This window comes from Tyto alba, unplaced genomic scaffold (assembly GCF_018691265.1).
Source record: "Tyto alba isolate M040663 unplaced genomic scaffold, T.alba_DEE_v4.0 Super-Scaffold_28, whole genome shotgun sequence".
Taxonomy (NCBI): Eukaryota; Metazoa; Chordata; class Aves; order Strigiformes; family Tytonidae; genus Tyto; species Tyto alba.
In genome coordinates this window covers 6,470,222-6,482,248 of record NW_024881302.1, presented here as the reverse complement: position 1 = coordinate 6,482,248, position 12,027 = coordinate 6,470,222, and the positions used below count along the sequence as shown (strand labels likewise).

The window sequence follows — 12,027 nt, the reverse complement described above, 5'->3', positions numbered from 1 at the left end:
GCATCCCCCTATTCCTCAAAGTAACTTGCCCGGCCACCTGCAGCTTGCAGAGCCTGGTTGCTGACGGCTGGATGCAGGGAGCATCTCTCTCTTCTATGCTATGATGAGCGCAGCTTTTCAAGAATGGTGCATTGAGCAAATGTCACTCCACAGCCCCAAAAATCTATCAAAGGAAATGACAATGGCTGTAAGCATTAATCATCCGGTATGATCAAAATAAAGTTGTTGCAACAGGGCATTGTCAAAGGATAAATGTCTTGACTTCAGTTCAGTGCTGGTTCCATTAATGCTGGTGGTTCACCAAGGTATTCTAGCAGGAGATGATAATTGCATGGCCCAAGTGCTCATCTTGTGATATTATTAATTAACTCTTCCCTTTCCAGGCTGGGTGGCTGGTCAGGCTGATCACAAGGAAAAAGCCTGGGACAGTGGAGGAGTTGAAGTAGTTTTTCATCACTGTGCTGAGACGCTTGTGCCTGACCCTGCTTCAGTAAAAGCAGGGGTGTGTGGAGCAGCACTGAAGGGGCATTTCCCACCCACCCTTCTGAGCTTTCATTGCAAAAAGAGTAAAGCTGTTAAAGCAATGCAAAAGAAAGGCAGTGATTTAAAAAAAAAAAAAAAGTATTGAACATCTGATTTGGGGTATAAAAATACTGGCTTCTGCCCCGGGACGTGTCTTGGAAACAAACTCCGTAATCCTCGTGCTGGTTCTGCCCCTGCTCAAGGTGCAGCAGGTACAAACGCTGCAGGCAGACGTGTGATGCTCAGGACATCCATCAGGGCTGGCAGGACAACGGCTGTGACCACGGGTGTCACCAAGCCGATTGACTCCTGGCGATGGAGGGAGGCAGTGCAGTAACGTTGCTCCCAGCCGCCTTCTCCTGGGAAGGCGGCGCTGAGCAGTGAATTACAAGGTCTGGCATGTGTCCCGAGGGGATGGAGAGCTGCTGGAAGTGGCTTTCTGTTTAAAATCCAGGAGTTCAAACCTATCTCTTGTGTTTTACAGCACCATTGAACTTTTATGCTGTCTGCATTTGAGCCTCTGTCTCCAGAGGCTGCGGGGACCTGGCCCGTGCTAGGAAAAGTCTGCGCTTTGCAAACTGTGCAGCAGAACAGGACATTGAGGTGGGAACGGGATTGAGCTGTGCGTCTGGCCATCAACCCTATGCCGGCAGGTAGGACTGAAACTGCAGGGTGCAGACAGGCTGGGTGGGGTGCACGGGTGGGGATGGACACCCCGCTGGGCCCAGCCTGCTTTACCCGCTTGGCCTGGGTCCTGTTTACCTTGTCTAGGGAAATGAGGAAGCGTGGGCACAGGAACAGTGCAACTGCTTCTGGAGGACATCTAACACAGAGAAGTGAAAGGAAAGCTTCAATATGTCAGCATGTTCCAACAGCTGTCCCAATTCACCAAGGAGCAGAAATCGGGCTGTCAAGATTCTGTAACTGCTTTGTGTTTAAAGAAAGAAGGGGAAATAAATCTGTGGAATGTGATTTTTAAAGGTCCCCAAGAAATCCTAAAATCATTTAGGTTGGAAAGGACCCTTAAGATCAACGCCAGTTGTAATGCTTTCAAGCAGAGTGAACGTTACCACCCCACCAAAGTTCAGAGAAGTTTGTCACATTTTTTTACTGTGTGGGTCAGTTTGTTAATATTGAGCTTCACTAATGGTTTTGCAGAAAAATCCTCTTCTGTATTAACATCCTTTCCAGTTGTGAACTCAGTTGTAGGTTCTCTAGTTCCAGGTTGGCTTTAAGAAAAAGCCCTGAGTTTTCTGCTTGGTTTTTCTCCTTCTCTCTAAATGAAGAATTACTAGCTCCTGTTCTGATTTTTTGTTTTGTTTTGTTTTTGTCCATTCCAGTCCCTATCTTACTAACAAAACAGCGTCATGTTGTACAGCCCTTAGGTCAACGTACTCTTTTGCACTGGAACTCTTACTTGTGGTTGTGAACAGAGTAGTACACTTAATTTTAATTAGGCTGGGTTGGGAAATAAGTGTGTTTCACTTATCTTGCTTTTATCCCCGTTTATTTTGAAATGCCGTTGTCTTTATTTTCATCAGGCAAAACCTGAAGTATTTTTGTAAATCCTGAGTTTCTTCTGTGGTTTAGATTATAAGCAGCTTCTCGAAGCCAGGGCTTGTGGGGTTCCTTGGAGCCGCTGAGTCACAAATGACCTGCTCTTCTGCAAACAGCTCATGAAGATCTGGCCATGGGGACCAGATGGGAAATAGCCTTCAAAGCTGGTTGGGTTTTCTGTGACCATCTGAGAGCCCTTTATAGCTGTAAGGGGAATCATGCCTGGAGATCAGTGAGGATGAAGTGACATGCCCAGGGTTACCTGGGGTGTTAGTGCTGGAGCCGGTGCTGGAACCAAGTCCCTTGACACCTGCTTCTGCTCTAACCATGAGCCTTATTTCCTTTCTTTGTCCTTAGTTATGCAGCGCAAGGAAATTTTTGCTTAATTTTAAATGTTCTCCTAAATCTTGGTGACGGCAGATTGACGTAAGCATGTGCTGGATCAGGGCCTGTTCTCTTATGCATATGGATGCGTACACAGCTGTAAGCGTTTTCCATCTTTAGGCTTCTGCAGTCCAAGGGAGAGCTCTTTCCACCCTGCCCACAAACGTGTCCTCTCTCCCCTTGCACCCGGGACAGCAACGTTGGGTCCTCTGGCCTCCAGGGTGAGAACAAGAGGGTGAATTTGGGTAAAATAGCTGGTTGCTTTGATCATTCATTGCCAAGTTTGCTAATGAAGCCGGTGCATATGTGCAGCCTCTGGGGATGCTCAGGAGCTGGGCATGGCGGTGGGATAAAAGCCTGAGTCTTGCAGTATCATCTCCCCTGGGTGACATGAGCTGGGAAATTCCTCCCAGACTGATACTCTTGGAGGTTTTGTGTTGTGTCTGAGCACATCAGCAGAGAATTACGTGTTGGTCATGTCTTGTCTTCCAGAGCTCACCCCGAATCTTTCTTTTACTGGTGTCACCAGCAGCTAAAATGTGGCTGCTGCTTTGGGGGCGAGAGCAGCAGCTCCCCAAAAGGGTGACGCAGACAGGTTGGGTCGGGTGCAAGGCAGGTGGTGCTCATCCCAGCCAGGCAAATGCAGATGGGAAAGTCCAGGCTCTGTATCCCTTCTTGATACGTGATATCTCTTCAGCCAGGCTGTAGCCCTGATGCTTGCTCAAGAGAGAGCGGAAGGCTCCTCCTCATCACTGTGCAGCATTTGAGCTTTCCTAGAGGTCTCCATCCATTTACCAGCATGGACTATGCTCGTGAAGCTCTGAGATCATGCTGGATGACAGCCTGATGGAGCTGCAGGTGGAAGATTAAAGAAAAATCGGTGGGGAGAGCAAGTCAGGCCAAGTCAGTTTATAGCAATTCCATCTTATTTAAATTAAAAGGGATAATGTATAAAGCGTTTAAATATTTCATCTGTGGGAGAGCCCTGAACGAGTTTGTGTTACATGTGCACATGTAATGTTTGAGCAGGGATGGCAGCAGGGGTGTCAGCCCTGCTCAGATCCGTGCTCATGTGGGGGGAAGCAGCTGTGCTCCCTCCAGCCACAGGGTTTTGATTAAAGTGTTTTGTTTAAGCAGGGGATTAATTTTACCCTTTACTCAGTGAAAATTATTGGTGTCTTAACAGGTTGGGTCTGACTACATGGAGGCGAGGGCCTTATCCTGCTCCTCTGCACTTTCTGCCTGGTGACTCTAGAGGATGCTCAAAATAGCCTGAAATCAGAGCTGTGCCTGCCCAACCTTGTGGAGAGTCGTGAGGTCACTGGTGTAACTGGGAGGAGAACTTGTCCTTCTAGCTTTAAAAATAGCCATATTTTCTGTAATGGCATTTTCCTTGGGGCAGCCCAGTCAAGGTGCTGCTGAGTGGGAAAGGGTACCAGGATGCCACAGTTAATTCCATTTCTAAAACAGATTTGTCTCTAAAAATGAACCAGAAGTAGTGAAACTCTGTGGGATGCTTCTTCCTCCCAAAATATTTAATTTTCCTGGCTTCCTATAGCCAGCTTGAAGATGTTTCCTCTGTGGAAAATGCTCTCTGATATTGCTAAATAGGATTCTGTAATCTCCAGCAGCTAAAGTGTTTAGTTGGGGTCCACGGGTGTTTTTTTCTTCATTATCCCAACTCTGCCCGTCCTTACCCAAGTGAGGGGTTTCTAGTGATGAGTGATTTGGGGCTTATCGCTGGGAAGTGCTGTGAATGCCAGACCTGCACTTACATGAGGAGGGAAATGCATGAATTTTTCCACATCAGTAGGAGCTGAAGATTTCACTAAAGGTGTCTCCAGCTGCAAGTAGTGAGATACGGTTCTGCCGGAGACCTCCGAAGAGGAAGAAACCTGTGTAGCAAATTTAAATGTGGATTTCATGCCTTGGAAAGCTGTCTATAAGGAAAACTGCAGGTGCTGGCCTGCTTGGCCACACAACAGGTAACTGGGGCTCCCTGATAGTGAGGTTGATGAAGCACAGATATTGTGGCTGTCTTTTAATCTGACTTTAGAGGTGTTTGTTAGGGAGCCCTGGGCTGGATGCTGGCTGGGTTGTCTTGAGGTTGCAGCACAGACAGGTATGTGTGGGGATGCATAAGCCCCTGGGGCTGGCCCTGTCCCTGTGAGCGCTTCTCCGTGCACTGGTTGCACAGAGTCCTGCTGGGTCAGCTGTGTTTGTGTCAATTTTTATATTTAAAAGGTCCATTAAAGGTTGTCTTGGCCTGGGACTTGAGACAGATTGACCGCAACCAGGGCAGAGGCAGCTGGGACAAAGTTACCTTCCCAATTACAGCCTCTGGCAGTACGTGCTGAAGGAGAAGGAAAAGCAGCAAGTAAATCGAGCCTCTGTTTGTTGTCCTTTAGGTCTGTCTCTTAGCTAATGAGGCAAACAGCTGAACCTCTTATTAAATAATACTACCTAGCACTTTTGTAGAGTTATAGGTAGTAACTTGGTTAAACCCAAGCTCTGTATTGGCAAGGGGCTGAAAAGAGCACCTCATTCTCTTGGTGATTTGATTTCGGTGTGGAGGCTAGGCTGGGTATTCTGGTAATGAGGGCAGGTCCGTGCCTCAATGAGCTCTGTGGAGCAAACCCACCCCAGGAGGGAGCTTCGTCTCTGGTTGTGGCCATGGTAAATGTCTGCTATGAGCCCTCAGCACAGCAGTGCCCTGCTTGTGGGGTCCCCACAGCCCTCTGTGCCCCCAACTTTGCCTGCTACTGTGTGCTCCTCATGCAGCATCGTATCGGCTAACTCACTGCTCTGCCCTCTGCCTTGCCCCACTCCTCACACCCCATGGAGCTGCCATGTGCTTTTGGTGCCTGGCACGTAGCTAATATCTATTTGTAAGACAATACTTCAGCATTACTTAGTGAAAACACAGGCAGCATTGTACAGCTGGTAGCAACATTGATTGAAGTGATATTTAATCCAAGGAAAATACATGATACATAGTCTAGGATTCCTTGCTTATCCATCATATAATGCAGTTCATGGGGATTAAATATCCCTCCTGTAAAGTTGTTTGAGACCAGTGTTGTTATTTGTTTTGCAAATGATCCTGACAGGGATGCTGAGTGCTATTGATTACCAGTGGTTCTTTAAAAATTACTATTATACTGCAAATTATGAACCTTGGGGGTATCCAGTTATATGATAGGGGAAAGGCATTGGTGTGTAATGACAAATGCATCATAATAAATTTGCTCTTCCTCTATAATGGAGATTGAAAGGGACATGATTGATGACCAATAACATTAGCTGTCTGCCATGGTACGTCCAAGGTAACATGATGGAGTTGCTGGGTTGTTCATCGTGGCAAGTAGTACTAATGATTAGGAAAGCAATTTAGAAAAAAAAAACTGAAGGAAAAAAAAGACCTTATTCTGAGCAAAATCTCCTCTATCTTACTATGTAAAATATGTAAACCACTGTTCTAATTCATAAATAGCTAAAATCCCTCCATCACTCTCCCATGCTTTGCTCCAGGAGCATCCACAAAGCACTGCACAGATGAACACCAATGCTGCCAGTCTTAGAGGAACTGCTGGGTTTGCTAGGAAAGCCTTCACAGCTCCTGGCCATGGCTGATGAAAGTGCAAATGAGAGCCCTGAATCAGCTGGGAATTTCAATGTGTTGCTGCCCTTGAAGCCAATGGAGGACACTCGTGTTGAGTTGTGTGCTCTCAGTTCCTGATGATGAACACATGATAATGCAACTGCTTGTCTTCCAGGCTCTCCTGGTGTTTCCCAGCTCCATAACTGAGGACTGAACACTTGATGCATTTGAGAGGAGCTAAAGGGCTGCTTTGGGCTGTGGTGGCTTGAGCAGTATCACAGGAACCTTCCCCACCTTGGGGACAGTGCTGGGTGCTGTGACCTTGCCCTGGCTACATGCTTGGGGCAGTTGAGAAGTGCTTTTGAACACCTTTCCATCATGGGATGGCATGAAGGGCTGGTAGGGAGGATTTGATGCCAGGTCTGCAATGGGTAATGCGTTCAGGAAGGTGTGTGGCGTGAAGGTTAAATCGAATGTTTTTTACCGTGGCTGTTCTGTGCTCTTGGCATCCTGCTGCAAATACCAAATGATGGTGATGCAAATAAGCCTTTTTCTCATCATGCTGCTGATCTACAGTGGAGCCCACAGACAGAGAATGCCTGGGTATATGCTTCTATATTATCATGCTCAGCAGTAGTTGAGCATGGAGAAATACATGTCCAGGAGCCAGTGCCAGCAGAAGCATGTGTAAATCAAAAGGAAGGGAAAAACAGTTTCCCTTCTTCCTCCGGCACCTTCTCAGCATCTTTTGTCATGAAGTCATGTATCGCACTGAGAGTCACCAGGCTGCCAATGTGGAGAAATACCCATACTCTCTCCGAAGTGCCCATGGACAGGAGACCTCATCCATAGTTACTGATTTATTTTCACCCTGTGTTTGTTTATTTTGCTGTGCTGCAGTAGGGACACTTGCACAGTAATTACTTCAAAGAGACTTGGCACTTAATAAGATGGCACTTTGGATGAGGGAAGAAGGAGATGTATGCTTGTTTAGGTGTTATTCTGCAGGCTGTATGGCATCTAAAGATCCAGCTCCAGCCTCCCATGAATCCCACTAGCTCACTTGGAAGTGGGATGGAGTAAGGCTAAAATAACAAAAGAGAACTCAGAGCCCACATGCACTAGTGGTTGGTGGAGGCTGGGCACATCCCTGACCGTGAGCAGGACTGTGCTGTTACCCACCTTATCCAGAGGGATTATTCTCCCTACCTGAAGTAGAAATAATGCCCTGGGATGAGGCTGCCAGGCTGTGTCCTGCAAGTCTGGCTCCTTGGCAGAGGGTGGGGATGGCTGAGCACCTTCCTCCCAGAGCAATGAGGAGCAAAGGCTCCTTATGAAAATGTTATCAGTGGAAATGCTGCCCCTTGACTTTCAACGAAGTAATTATTTATCATGCTGTTTTCTCAGCACAAGTCCTCTAGCAGCTCACCGTGTGCTCTGCCCCATCTCACAACCTGTTTGTCACCGTGCTGTGATTCAGGAGTAATTGACAGGTACAGAGATGCTGTTTGTCATTAGGGAAGGGCCATGTGCAGAGGGGGCTTTGGCTTTGCAATAAAAACTAAATCCCAGGGTTTTGTCAGTTCTTCAGATATGAGATTCCCCACTTACAGTGACAGAGAGCTTTTCAGAGGAATTGCAGTTTCAAGATTGTGGAGGAGGGTGAATCCAGGATGGGAGATCACAAGGTGGGACTCAGAAATGTTGGCACAAGGGACCTCTGGGAGTCTGCAGTCCAGTTTCTCCCTTGAAGCAAGACTTTTGCCAGTGGTGTATCAGGTTGGTATGGACTTTGTCTAAGCAAATCTTAAAACACCCCCCAGGTTAGATGCAGATGATGGGTTGGCTACTTATGTCCGTGCCTCCTCAGGGAGCAGAGGTATTTGGGGGTACGGGTCATGGGTTTCATCCTGTGACTATGTGGACACAATGCAAGATCCTCTGGCACTTCAGAAAGTCAGGGGAGGACCTCAGCTGGAGAAGTTTTAGAAGATAGAGGAAAAAGCTGTCTCTGGCTGTTTATTCATCTTCATCATGCCCAGCTGAAGATGGGTCAATGTACAGAACTGGACAGGAGATACCCTTATCAGGAGAGTGCTTGACCTGTGCACAGACATGAATATGCTGGGGAATGAGGTTGTTCCCACCATTACCTTTGGAGGTGACCTAACCTGATGCCTCTGATCCAAACCCTCCCAGCAGAGAGAGCTCTCTTGCAAGAACTCTTTGAATAGCAAACACTTCACAGTGACCCAGGGAAATCTGGAGTGGGAGGAAAAGAGCCCTTGTTTCTCTCACCTGCATTAGGTTGGGTGGACCTCAGACTAGCAGGTATGAATGCTGTTGGCACTGTCACTACCTTAATGCTTTGTATCACAGCTGTAGTGGAGCATTGTCACATGTATGGATTCTGGGAGGTCTTTTAATCCAGCATTGCATCACATTTTATGACAAAAATCAATGTAAAATGGTGATTGGAACTGTGTCCTTCAGCCCAGTATCTGGCTGCATAAATAAGTCACCAAATCCTTTTGCACAGCAGCAAAGCAATGCATAATTCATGAGGGATCTCTGAGTGACATAGGGGACCTAGGGACTGAACAGCTGTTACTGCATTGTGAAAAGCAAGATGGGGTGAAGGTGGGGAGTCCTCTCTATCCCCTGGAACACCCTAGGCAGAACCTGACTATCCTCAGAGGCACCAGCATCACTGGTGTTGTGTTGCATGAAGGTGAGCCATGGATTGGGGCAGGACTTGCTTCTCTTTGGAAGGGTCCATCTAGAAAATGTGGATACGTGAGCATTTCTAGGGTACCTGACATGGCCTCTCCCCACCTGGGACCATTGCTAGTCCTTACACAAGCACTTGCATGTGTGTCAAATGACATCTTCCTGCCTCGATAGCATCCCCCTTGCTGGGGCAGAGCGAGATTGGCAAAGGGGGCCTCAGGGGCAACGTGGCTGTAGTTTAGAGAAGCTTATAAGAGGTTTGATCCAAGTTTAGGAAAACTTTTCCCTTTCTTGTGTTGACATTCAATTTGTTATTTTCCCTTGCTGTTGTAATGAAAGTCCAAGTGCTACACAACTGCAGAGATTCTGACATTGGAAAACAACAGCCAGCATGCACCATTTCTCTGGAAAAAGGGATCCATCCAAATGATTCCTTTATGTCATGCTCTAATTTTGCCACTGTTGGTTTATTTTTGTTTTTGGCTTCTTTTTTTTACACTGTATTCTTAAAACTTCCCTTTCAGGGCTTAACAGCTTAACCATTTCAAAATCATGCCAAGCGGAAATGTAGCATACGATTTTCTCACTAAACATTGTGCTGATCGCTCAAATGTATTCTGGATTTGTAGAAAAGCTGCAAAAAACTGGGCTGAAAGAGGGTGAGAATTAGCACTCTGATGAGGAGCCAGGTCTTTGCATGCTTCGGAAAGATCTGGGTAAGCAAAGTGCTCCTTGTCACCTTCTCACTCTACAGCACCCCGTATTGGCATGGCTCACAGCAGTATTGATAGGCATGCGGGTGGATTGACGTGTGCTGAAGTGCAGATCTCATCCCTGAGGCAGATACAGTCTTTAAACATGGGTCTTGGTCCTGGTTGTTGGTCCTTGATATCTGAATTATGCTCCAGGCTCTGCTGCCAGATTCCTCTCTGGGTTTCAGCAGCTCCCTCAGTCTCTCGGGCCTGCCTCTTTTTCCACAGGAAAGGGATTATAGTACCAAAAATAACCTGTTTTCCAAGGAGGGGCTCTTTGTGACTCTTCTCTGTAAAACACCTCTTTTTCTCCATTCCTCCAAGTCAAATACAAAGGAGATGTGATTCGCCACCAATGTTGATGTGCCAGAGTTGGCAGGAAAACATTCCTGCTGGTGTGCAAAGGATGCTTTGTGCTTGCACGTGTGACCTTCTGATACGTTGATTTTCTGCTGGGGTTGGTGGCTGCCTGCCCTGCTGAGATGCTGGAGGATTCAGGGCAGAAATGGCCCTGCTTCTGGTCCCCCCTGGGGCTGACGGAGCAACTGTGATGGGAGTAGATGCTGCTTTTGGGAGGCAAGATAAGTCTTATCTGGTCACAGGGACAGTCCTGTCCCATGAGAACTCATTTGTGAAGGGTCTGTTGTGACTTCTGTTTGGCTCATGCTCCTTTGAGACTGAAGAGCTCCGTTTTCCCAAGAAGGGAGAGGGCAAGTAATGCTCTGGAAATGTGGACTTTCCCTTGGTGCTCAAATGGGTTATCAGCATTTAATAACTGCTGTGACACAGGTCACTGCAAACTTGGGCTCTTGGGGTGATATGTGTGCAGAGCTGAGAGGTTGGTTTGAGTCCTTCTTTCCAAAGACAAGGATAACAGAGTTATTTTTCTGCCATTTCTAGCTTTTTATGGTTGTTCACATTAGAAGACCTTTGAGGTTCCTCACTAGTTGCAGAAAACACCCGTGGCCCTGAGCTGTGGAACTGGGCTCTGGGTCATGGCAGCCTTTATTAAAGATGCTCTGAGCTGAAATTTGCTCTTTCTTTATAGCTCTTAGGCTTGCAGGGTGAAGTGAGGGACAGCTGATGATTATTAGTAGCTTTAAAATTAATAATGCTCTTTATAACATTTAATCTTTCATTAATAATAAATATAATGCATGCTGTGTTGTATCTAAACCAAGAAATACTTAGGTTCCCGCAGTGCTATGGCTTGGGTAGCTGGGAGCTCCATGTCGAGGTGAGCAAGAGGTTCCCCAAATCAGGCTCGTTTGGCAGAGGATATGGGGAAGGGCTCAGTTTAATTTCCACAAGTCTCAGCTGCATAAATCCTGGTGCAGGGGACAGGCAGGATCCTGTGACCTGCCAGTGCCCTGTCCCTTTGCAGCAGCTCCAGGTCCCTGCTTGTTTCACAGACCAAGAGCCAAATGTGGCCCCGTGATTTATTTATAATATTCCTAGGGTGAAGGGGAGGGCATGTGAAGGTCTCTGGGTTGCAGGCAGAGGTGAAGAGCGTGGCTTAGATAGAAACCACAGAGTGATGGTGCAAATTGTGGACGTGCAGTGAGGAGGTTGGGCAGGCATATTTACTGCTTGAAAAAGCTCTGGCTATTTGGGGTGCAGGAGAAGGGAGGAGAGGGATTCCTCAATTTGTCTCCTCGCCTCTCCCAAGTAAATCAGTGGTGGCTGATGTGGTTGGCACGTGCAGAAGCGCTTGGCTTGGTGCTTCAGCTCATGGTCTCTAGCTGGTGTGATAGTCTGCTCGGAGTGGGGGCTTGGGGAGCATTAAGGAAGTTGGGGGGAAAAATTTCTTTGCCATGATCTTCAAGAACAGTAATGAAGAGCACTTTCTGGTATTGCTCTTATCATAGGAAAGTTTCCCCTTCCCTTTTCCATTAATAACCATCAGGGGAAGAGACTTTCCTAGCTTGTAGGGGAACAAAACTGAAGAAACCAGTTGCAGTCATGTTGTTGGAGAGTGTGCAGCTCCACTTGAGTTGTTTTTCCACTATTTGGGTAAATAAGTCGAGACAATAAGAAGGGCTGTGGAGATAGTTGGCAGTGAAATGAATCTCCTGGGAGATCAGGGCAATGTTGTTTATTGGTGGGGAGCTGCCTGTGCATGAGGGGTCAGTCTTGCAGTTATGTAGAGAGAAGGGAAACAAACAGTCTCTGTTTTAGCACCGGATTCATTGCAAGTAGATATGCCAAGGATCATTAGTGCCACAGCCATTATTCTCTTTTGCTTGGATTAGTTTTTTCCATTTTTCTTTTTTTAAGGCAAAAATAATGGCTGGTTCCTGTTAGATCAGATATGGACAAAATAATAGCGGTATCACAAAGATTGAGGTCTGCAAGATTAAATTTGAAAGGGAGGAGAAATGATAGCTTTGGCCTTCCTTGCTGTTACACCAGCCGTATGGATAAATGACTCTGTATGCAGATAAGCAGGGCAAAAATGAAAGGGATGCTCAGGAAGAGATG

At 46.8% G+C, this 12,027-nt stretch overlaps 1 protein-coding gene across 4 annotated transcripts in view; it reads left to right on the top strand.

Annotated features, from left to right (window-relative positions):
* ELFN1 (extracellular leucine rich repeat and fibronectin type III domain containing 1) overlaps positions 1–12,027 on the top strand; it is a 110,201-nt gene that overhangs the window by 10,490 nt on the left and 87,684 nt on the right. Inside the window, exon 2 of one of the 4 annotated variants that reach the window (XM_042798363.1) lies at positions 1,007–1,175. The exons of the other annotated variants lie outside the window; for them this stretch is intronic. The gene's annotated coding sequence lies outside the window, so the exon portion shown is untranslated. The remainder of the gene's footprint in view (positions 1–1,006; positions 1,176–12,027) is intronic. 4 annotated transcript variants of the gene reach the window in all.